Source organism: Syngnathus acus, unplaced genomic scaffold (assembly GCF_901709675.1).
Source record: "Syngnathus acus unplaced genomic scaffold, fSynAcu1.2, whole genome shotgun sequence".
Taxonomy (NCBI): domain Eukaryota; kingdom Metazoa; phylum Chordata; class Actinopteri; order Syngnathiformes; family Syngnathidae; genus Syngnathus; species Syngnathus acus.
This window is the reverse complement of record NW_023590222.1, coordinates 228,566-237,965: the sequence shown is the minus strand read 5'-3', so window position 1 is coordinate 237,965 and position 9,400 is coordinate 228,566. Positions and strand designations below refer to the sequence as shown.

Below are 9,400 nucleotides of genomic sequence, written 5' to 3'. Positions count from 1 at the left end.
GTTCCTGTTATAGCCCCGTGGGATGGTCTTCTTTGCCGCACCCAGGAGGACCTGGCAGTAGGCTGCATAGGCCGCATCCAGATCGGCTGTGTCTGGGTCTGGCAGGCCAGCTGACCTTCTTTCAGTCTCCTCAGCATACGACTCCCAGTTGGCCTTTCGGAAGTTCCATCGCTTGACGGGTTTCCCTGGTACCGGTTCCACCAGTGCTGGGACTTTAATGATGGATGGCCGGTGATGTGATCGGGGAAACCTATCCAGGATGCGTCTCTCCAGTTTCGGGTCGTTACAGTGGCAGATGGCGAAGGCCAGGTCCGGGTTGGTGGAGGTGTTCCAGCGTGCAGAGAAGAACGTTGGAGGCTCCTTGGGGTCGTACAGCAGCAGAGCATCAGTGTTGGAGGCCCATTCACTCAGCGCCACTCCATTAGGTGTTGTGTGGTTGTAACCCCAGTCTGTGTGCTGACAGTTGAAGTCACCTACATAGATGGCAGGTGCAGTTATTGATGGGAGTGATGTCACGGACAGCTCCGATGGTGGGGGTTTGTATACATTGACTGATGTTTCCTGGATTTTTGTAACCAGCCACTCGATGTTAGAGCCTGGTGGGGATTGGCTGCTGGCTGACCAGCTTAATTCAGTCCTGACGAACGTTGCCACACCGTGTTCCTTGCTGTAGATCAGTGGTGTCCAAACTACGGCCCGCGGGCCAACTGCGGCCCGCGGTCCAGTTTTTATTGGCCCGCAGCAAATTCTGAAAACATAATAGAATATGGCCCGCACAAGAAGCTTGAGCTGAACTCTGTTGCACTTCTCAGTTTCCACACTAGATGGAGCCCGCCACACAAAGCGTTTGACGTCCCATTAGACACCCCCCCCAGAAGAGAAGCGAACGCGCAGCGTTTGACGTCCCATTAGCACCCCCCCCCCCCACCCCGGACCTTGCAAAAAGTTTGGACACCCCTGCTGTAGATGGACCCAGCAAGATGGAACCCAGGAATCTTGAGGATGTTGTCGGATGTGCAGTGTGTCTCCTGCAGGAGCAGAACCGCTGCCTCGTTGGAATCAGCCAGGTGACGCAGGACTTCGAGTTTGGCGGTTGTTAGGCCCTCAACATTGAGTTGAAGCACTGACAGGCCTCGGTTTTCGACGGTCGGGATGACTGCCCGTCCGCCGGTCCTAAGCCTGCCAGCTCGAGCTCGACGAGCTCGACGTTTGGTTGACGACATTTGTTTCACAAGTTGGTCTTGCACCATTTCTTGCTACTTGCAGAGGAGGCCACGTGGAGGCTGTCGTCTTCTCCTCCCTCAAGCTTCTGATCCGAAGTCAGACGTCTTATCCATTAGGCCACATAGCCATATGAAAGACTGTACCAAGTGAAACATGGCAACAACTTCTGATGACTGCAGCCTTTTGTGGCAAGTGAAGTTCACAATTGTTACAGACATAAATGGCCTGTGGATTAATCAATTTACAGTAAAAGGGAATTGTAATGCAATTGACATATTACCTTGTTAGTGCAAGTGGTCGTGCATCAGTCTCAAAATCTGAAAGTTGTGAGCTCGACCCTCACACGGGGCGCTGTTTTCCATAGTCCACAGTAAAATCATTGTCAATTTCAGAAGATAGTAGGTTGCTCAGAATAGAATAAAGTTTTCTGTCTGTGAAGGTGAGTTTGAAATGGCCGGTGGTTGAATCAATTTTACAGTAAAATAGCTTTGTAAAACCAGCTGTTCACGGCCTCGTTAGCGCAGGCGGTAGCGCGTCAGTCTAGTAAACTGAAGGTCGTGAGTTCAACCCTCACACGGGGCTCTGTTATATTTAGTCCTAACTCGAGCCCTTGTTGGAAACCCTATCCCCAGTTGGAAACCTTAGTTGGAAACCCAAGTTTGAGAATGCTCAGACAAAAGTAACTTTTTCTTTCGATGAAGTGCAGTTTGATGGAAATGGCCGGTGGTTGAATCTTTTTTACAGTAAAATCGAATTTTAAGACAGGTACCACAAAGTCTCGTTGGCGCAGGCGGTAGCGTGTCAGTGTCATAATCTGAAAGTCGAGGGTTCAATCCTCACACGGCGCATGTTTTATATATAGTCCAACCCTAACTCTAGCCCTTCCTGGAAACCCTAGTCCTAGTTGGAAATCCTAGCCTAGTTAAGTTTGATCAAAATGGGCGGTGGTTGAATAAATTTTACAGTAAAAAACAATTGCACAAAATGCAAATAAATAGCCTCGTTGGCGCAGGTGGTAGCGTGTCAGTCTCATAATCTGAAGGTCGTGAGTTCGACCCTCACACGGGGCACACTTTTATATAGTCCTAACTCGAGCCCTAGTTGGAAACCCTCATGCTCGTTGGAAACCCCAGTTGGAAACCCCAGTTGGAAACCCCAGTTGGAAACCTTAGTTGGCCTCCCTAACCTGAGTTGGAAACCCTAGTTTCAGAATGCTCAGACTTAAAGTCACTTTTTCTTTCTGTGAAGTTCAGTTTGATTGAAATGGCCGGTGGTTGGATCAATTTTACAGTAAAAAAGAGTTTTAACACCGCAAATGCACAGCCTCATAGTGCAGGTGCTAGCATGTCAGTCTCACAATCTGAAGGTCAAGAGTTCGGTCCTCAGGTGGGGCAGACTTTTTATATACCTAGTCCAAACTAGCCCTGACCCTAACTCTAGCCCTAGTTGGAAACCCTAGTCCTAGTTGGAAACCTTAGCTGGAAACCCTATTTTCAGTAGGGAGCAGGTTGCTCAGACTAAAATAACTTTTTCTTCTTGTAAGGGGTAGGGCAGCAAAGTAAGCAGGGATTGTGAATATCAGCAAGCACAGGTTGCTCGACTGGAGTCAAGAGAAACAAATTAAAAATTGTACATAAGATGAAAAATTTGCCTCTTTCTTTTGGCTTTTGTCACTGACATTTGGGGTCACCACAACAAAGATCAAAACAGCACACAAACAGTTTACCTAGTATATTTTCCTCTTTCAATTTGATGATACACTAGACATGAAGACCTGTTTAGATTTAGACACGCCTGGAAGTCGATGCCGGCGCTTGGGGCCGTGTGGCGGTGAACTATTTCTGTTATAGTTATTTGATATGTTTTATTTCTTGTAGCAACTTGTATATGTTTTTATCGTTACAGTTCAGTAGTTGTTGGCTCGTTGAACTCTTTTTTGTTAAATAAAGAGCCGTTTAGCAAACCCACGTCTTTCCTGGTACTTTGTTAACGCTAAACAATATTGTTATATAGTAATCTGTGGAATAATGACAAGGCTGACATCAGCGGCGCACGCGCGGCGTTGTTGACAAAGGACGAGGAATTTGATTGATGGATTTAATGATTTGGAGTGACACAAATGGTTTGATAATATTGTTGTTTATATGATAGTTATTTGATATATACTTTATATATCGTTATATGGGTCTGTGGAATATTCAGGATATTTAGACGTCAGCGGCGCGGCACATACGTGGCATCGTTTCCATAAAGGACGATCTATGGATTTTTTATTTTTTTTATTTTTTATTTCGAACATTAAAGAAATACAAGAAAAAAGTAAAAATACAGAGAATGATAACTCCATAGTACAATAGAACATAAAAAGAAAGAAAAAAAAAAGATATTGCATTATAATTTTCCCTTTATCGTAAAATCATATTTGTTCAAAATGGAGTAGAAGGAAGCCTAAGCTTATCTGACTCTACCCCATGTAACGACATGTTTCTGTTTGATTCTGTCAAAAAATTCGACCATAGTCAAATATATTAAAGAGAAAAAATATATATATATATATTTTATATATATATATATATATATATATATTCTTTAGATAAATACAAAAGCAACTTAAACAACTTCACAGCATGTTACGGTATCCCGTCAATATTTTGTCCTTATACATTTTTTTAAACTTAGGTAAGGTACTACAGTTCTTTAGTTCTTCACTGCTGGTGTTCCATAATTCCACACCTTTAACTGTTATACAATGTAACTTTAAGTTTGTTCTCACCAAATCTCTTTTAAACATAAGTGTTCCTCTTAAATAATAGGTACTTTCCCTCCACTCAAACAACCTCTGGATACTGTTTGGCAATTGATTATTTTTTATTTTGTACATGAGTTTGATGGTTTTAAAATCGACTAGGTCGTTGTATTTCAGTGAGTTCAGTTTAATAAAGAGAGGGTTAGATGGTTCTCTATAATCAGCATTATTTGCAAGTCGTATTGGTTTTTTTTGAAGAATGAAGATTGGATCTGTTTGTTTTGTATGTATTGCCCCACACCTCCACACAGTACATAATGTATGGGAGTATGAAGGAGCAGTACAAGGAATATAATGATGACTGCTTTATAAGGTATTTTACTTTATATAATACTGCTAGTGATTTTGAAATTTTTGATTTGATATACATTATATGTGGTTTCCAACTTAATTTATTATCTATAAGCACTCCAAGAAATTTTACTTCATTTACTCTTTCTATTTCTATATTATTTATTGTAAGAATTTTGTCTGTTAGTCGGACGGTTTCCAAATATAATATATTTTGTTTTACTTAAATTTAGTGTAAGTTTATTTGTGTCAAACCAACAATTTAATGAATTGGAGTGACACAGATAGTTTGATAAACGTGTTATTTATGTAATAGTTATTTGAATAACTCTGAATGTTACGTCAGACCCGTCCTCAGCTCTTTGTTTGTGTTTATGTCACATTAGCATACCTATCGTTTAGCCTGTTGTTGCTCGTTCATTTCTGTTCTTGGTGTTGGATTTTTCGAATAAATTTACCCCAAAATGCGACTTATACTCCGGAGTGACTTATATATATATATATATATTTTTTTTTTTACTTTATTGTGCATTTTATGGCTAGTGCGAGGCGGCTCGGTGGTGCACTGGGTAGCACGTCCGCCTCACAGTTAGGAGGGTGTGGGTTCGATTCCACCTCCGGCCCTCCCTGTGCGGAGTTTGCATGTTCTCCCCGGGCCCGCGTGGGTTTTCTCCGGGCACTCCGGTTTCCTCCCACATCCCAAAAACATGCTTGGTAGGCCGATTGAAGACTCCAAATTGTCCCTAGGTGTGAGTGCGAATGGTTGTTTGTCTCTGTGTGCCCTGCGATTGGCTGGCAACCGGTTCAGGGTGTCCCCCGCCGACTGCCCGATGACGGCTGGGATAGGCTCCAGCACGCCCGCGACCCCCGTGGGGTCTAAGCGGTTCGGAAAATGGATGGATGGAAGGATGGCTAGTGCGCCGTATTAAAAAAAAAAACAAAAAAAAACAAGATGGCGCCGCGGTAGTGGCGACACGTTTGCAGCAGCTCCGTCGACTCGTCTGTATATTGTCTCGTTTTATATGTTTTTTTGGACTATTTTCTTTTTTTCTCAGTCCTGTGTTTTCTGTGGAAACGTGTGCTTTCTTTTTCTACCAGGCAGAAACATGTTTGCAAAAACAGTGAGGCTGGCCCCTTTATTTTTCCTATTTTTCACCCGGTTCATCACCCCAGCGACGACCGAAACAGGAAGTAAACGCTCCATTGTTTACACCCGTGATCAGTTGTTAGCCCTCTGTAGCCAAGGGAAGCTAACCGGCTGCAAGCCCGATGTTCCCCTCGAGCTGAAGAGGAGGAAAAGAGGACAACGCTCGGGTGTTATGTGCCGGAAGAAGAAACGCCGCTTCAAGCCCACACTCCCCACCATCATCACCGGGAATGTGAGATCCATCTGTAATAAGATGGATGAGCTAACGGCGCTGGCACGGCACCAACGGGAATACCGGGAATGCAGCATGCTTCTGTTCACGGAGACCTGGCTAACGGAGCAAACACCGGACTCTGCCGTCGCTCTGGACGGATTTAACCTGATAAGGGCAGACAGGACACGAGAGAGCGGTAAGAGGAAAGGAGGGGGGCTTGCTGTGTTTGTGAACGATAGATGGTGTAACCCTGGGCACATCACTATCAAAGAGCAACTCTGCAGCGCGGACATTGAGCTGCTAGCCGTTAGCATGAGGCCACACTACCTGCCGCGGGAACTCTCGCACGGTATCGCGATAACTGCGTACGTTTCCCCTAATGCTAATGCCGACGCAGCTCGCGATGTCCTGCACAGCAGTGTAAGCAGGCTGCAAACACAGCATCCACATGCCCTCCTCCTTATTACCGGGGACTTCAATCATGCCTCTCCTTCATCCACACTTCCAACTTTCAGCCAATATGTCACCTGCAGCACCAGAGGAAATAAAACACTGGACCTTTTTTATGCCAACCTTAAGGAGGCATATACATCATCCCCCCTCCCCCCCTTGGAAGATCTGATCACGATCTGATCCACCTTCTGCCCCTGTATCAGCCTCTGGTGCACAGGCAACCAGCAGTCACCCACACCAGACAGATCTGGTCTGAAGAGTCTCTGGAGACCACGGTGTGGGACGTGTTCTGTGAGGACTACGGGGACGACATCGACAGTCTCACCAGCTGTGTCACAGACTACATAAACTTTTGTGTAGACTCCACCATACCCACAAAAACAGTCAGAGTTTTTGCAAACAGCAAACCTTGGATCACCCCTGAGATTAAAGACCTGCTCAGGGACAAAAGGAGGGTCTTTAAATCAGGAGACAGGGACCTGCTGAAGACGGTGCAGAGGGACCTGAAGAAGAAGATCAGGGAGGGGAAGAGCAACTACAGGAGGAGGATGGAAGACCAACTGCAGCGGGACGATGTCAGCGGGGTCTGGAGGAGCCTGAACACCATCTCAGGACGTAGCAACTCCAGACCTGCGCTGGACAGGAATCAGGAGTGGGTGAATGACCTGAACCGGTTCTTCAACCGGTTTGAACAACCATCCACTCCTTCCCCCACCCACCCAGCCCTGCTGCAACTTCCCCCGACTGGAGCCTCTTCTGCTCCGAGGACTCTCACCTCAACCCCGCCCCCTGCTACTCCCCCTCCAAAACCCCCCAGCCCACTCTCAACTCCACCGAACCCAACAACCACCCCCCCTGCAACCCCCACCCCCCACCCCACCCAACACCTCCCCACCCAGCATGGTGCTCTCCACAGCCCAGGTGGAGAGAGGACTGGCCAGGCTCAAGGTGAAGAAGGCGACGGGTCCAGATGGCATCACCTCCAGGCTGCTCAGATCCTGCTCCAGGCAACTGTGCAGGATCGTGGAGCACATATTCAACATGAGCCTGAGGCTGCACAGGGTGCCACAGCTGTAGAAGACGTCCTGCGTGGTACCGGTGCCCAAGTCATCTCGCCCCAGCGACTTCAACCACTACCGGCCGGTGGCCCTGACATCCCACCTGGCGAAGACCCTGGAGAGGCTGGTCCTCCACCACCTGCGCCCCCTGGTGAGCTCCTCCGCCGACCCCCTGCAGTTTGCCTACCGGCCGAGCATCGGGGTTGAGGACGCCGTCATCTTCCTCATGCAGAGGTCCCTGGCCCACCTGGAGCGGGCTGGAAGCACTGTGAGGATCATGTTTTATGATTTCTCCAGTGCCTTCAACACCATCCAGCCAGAACTGCTGGGGAACAAACTGCACCATGCTGGAGTCTGCCAGCAGCTGACATCATGGGTCCTGGACTTCCTCACAAACAGACCACAGTTTGTGAGGACAGGAGGCCGTGTGTCTGACACGGTGGTCTGCAGCACAAGAGCTCCACAGGGGACCGTCCTGGCCCCCCTCCTCTTCACCATCTACACAGCTGACTTCACCCACCACACATCAACCTGCCACCTCCAGAAGTTCTCGGACGACTCCGCCATCGTCGGTCTCATTAACAACGGAGACGAGACGGAGTACCGAGAACTGAATCACAGATTCGTGGACTGGTGCCAGCGGAACCGCCTCCAGATTAACTCTGGAAAAACAAAGGAGCTGGTGGCGGACTTCCGCCGGCGCAAAGTCCCCCCCTCGCCGGTGAACATCCAGGGAACGGACATAGAGATTGTGGACTCTTACAAGTACCTGGGTGTTCACCTGAACAATAAACTGGACTGGACTGTTAACACTCAGGCCCTATACAAGAAGGGCCAAAGCAGACTCCACCTGCTGCGCAGACTGAGGTCCTTCGGAGTGAGGGACGGCCTCCTGAGGACCTTCTACGACTCTGTGGTGGCGTCCGCCATTTTTTATGGGGTGGTCTGCTGGAGCAGCGGCATCACTGCAGCGGAGAGGAAGAGACTGGACAAGGTGGTGAAGAAAGCCGGCTCTGTCCTGGGCTGCAGTCTGGACCGGGTGGAGGTGGTGGGGGAGAGGAGGATGGTGGCTAAACTGTCCTCCATCATGGACAATGTCTCCCACCCCCTTTATGAGACTGTCAGAGCCCTGGAGAGCTCCACCAGCTTCGTCACCCACGATGCACCACCGAGAGGCATCGCAGGTCCTTCCTCCCTGCTGCCATCAGACTGTACAACCAGGCCGATCACTGTGGCTAACGGACAATAATAACATGCAATAGTAACGTGCAATAACCATATGTGCAATCATATGTGCAATATCTGTCTACCTCACACTCTTTTTACCTGCTTTTTTGCACAGTTTTTCTTCCTTTGCACTATTTTTTATCTAATATTTTTTTATCTCCACTGTATATTGTGTATTGTGTATATACTGTCCATATTTTTTAATTATGTATATCTTTTACTTTTTTAAATCTTTTACCCCCTTCCCCGCATGCGTGTGTGTGTGTGTGTATATGTTAAGTGTACTGCTGCTACAGTCTACAGTTAGCAATACATCCTACTTTACCAGCCTTGTCTTTTATAACAGGGACCAGAACTACAGACATCATGGAGTCAGGTAGAGTACCGTGAGTCAGCAAGCCATGAGAAACAGAGAGACAGCAGCGCTGTCAATCGGGGGCCAGCTAACTTTAAATGCTCTGCTGTGATGTTATCCAGACCACTGGCTTCTCTGTCAGAAAGTTGTCCTATGGCAATAGACACCTCATGACAATTAAAACAAATACTTTCCTCTTCAATTAGGCCTACATGATAGGGCTCGCTTTTCAGACTGTTAAATAGTGCTGAATAATGCTACCTCCACCTACCTTTGTACTTGGCATTCATTTTCTTTTATATCAAGGACAGGTCCTGTACTGGGCTACAACTATTACCCAAGCCTTGTGGGCCTCATTGGCCTCTGCATGGTGGCCAGCTACCCATTTATTCCACCCGGGCTTGATGTTCTTAGCCTTTCTATGGCGGGAGAATAAAGACCTGCTAGCAACCAGAAGGGCTCTCACTATATCATGATACATTAAACATAAACTTTTCCCCATATTATCAACTCACTCTTATTTCTCTTCAGATCGAATAAATCTTTGGCCTTTTACTCAAGATTTCCGTGGGGAGGAACCATAAGAATCTATCTAAATTTTTTGATGCTCTGCGAAAGCGGAGCT

At 47.1% G+C, this 9,400-nt stretch overlaps 3 non-coding genes across 3 annotated transcripts; all 3 read left to right on the top strand.

Annotated features, from left to right (window-relative positions):
* The first annotated feature begins 1,733 nt into the window (after positions 1-1,733).
* Positions 1,734-1,806, top strand: trnat-agu. Its single transcript has one exon. It is a non-coding gene; the product is annotated as a tRNA-Thr (tRNA).
* A 415-nt stretch (positions 1,807-2,221) lies between these two features.
* On the top strand, positions 2,222-2,294 carry trnam-cau. Its single transcript has one exon. It is a non-coding gene; the product is annotated as a tRNA-Met (tRNA).
* A 6,994-nt stretch (positions 2,295-9,288) lies between these two features.
* On the top strand, positions 9,289-9,400 carry LOC119118869. The gene has a single exon (XR_005096997.1). It is a non-coding gene; the product is annotated as a U5 spliceosomal RNA (small nuclear RNA).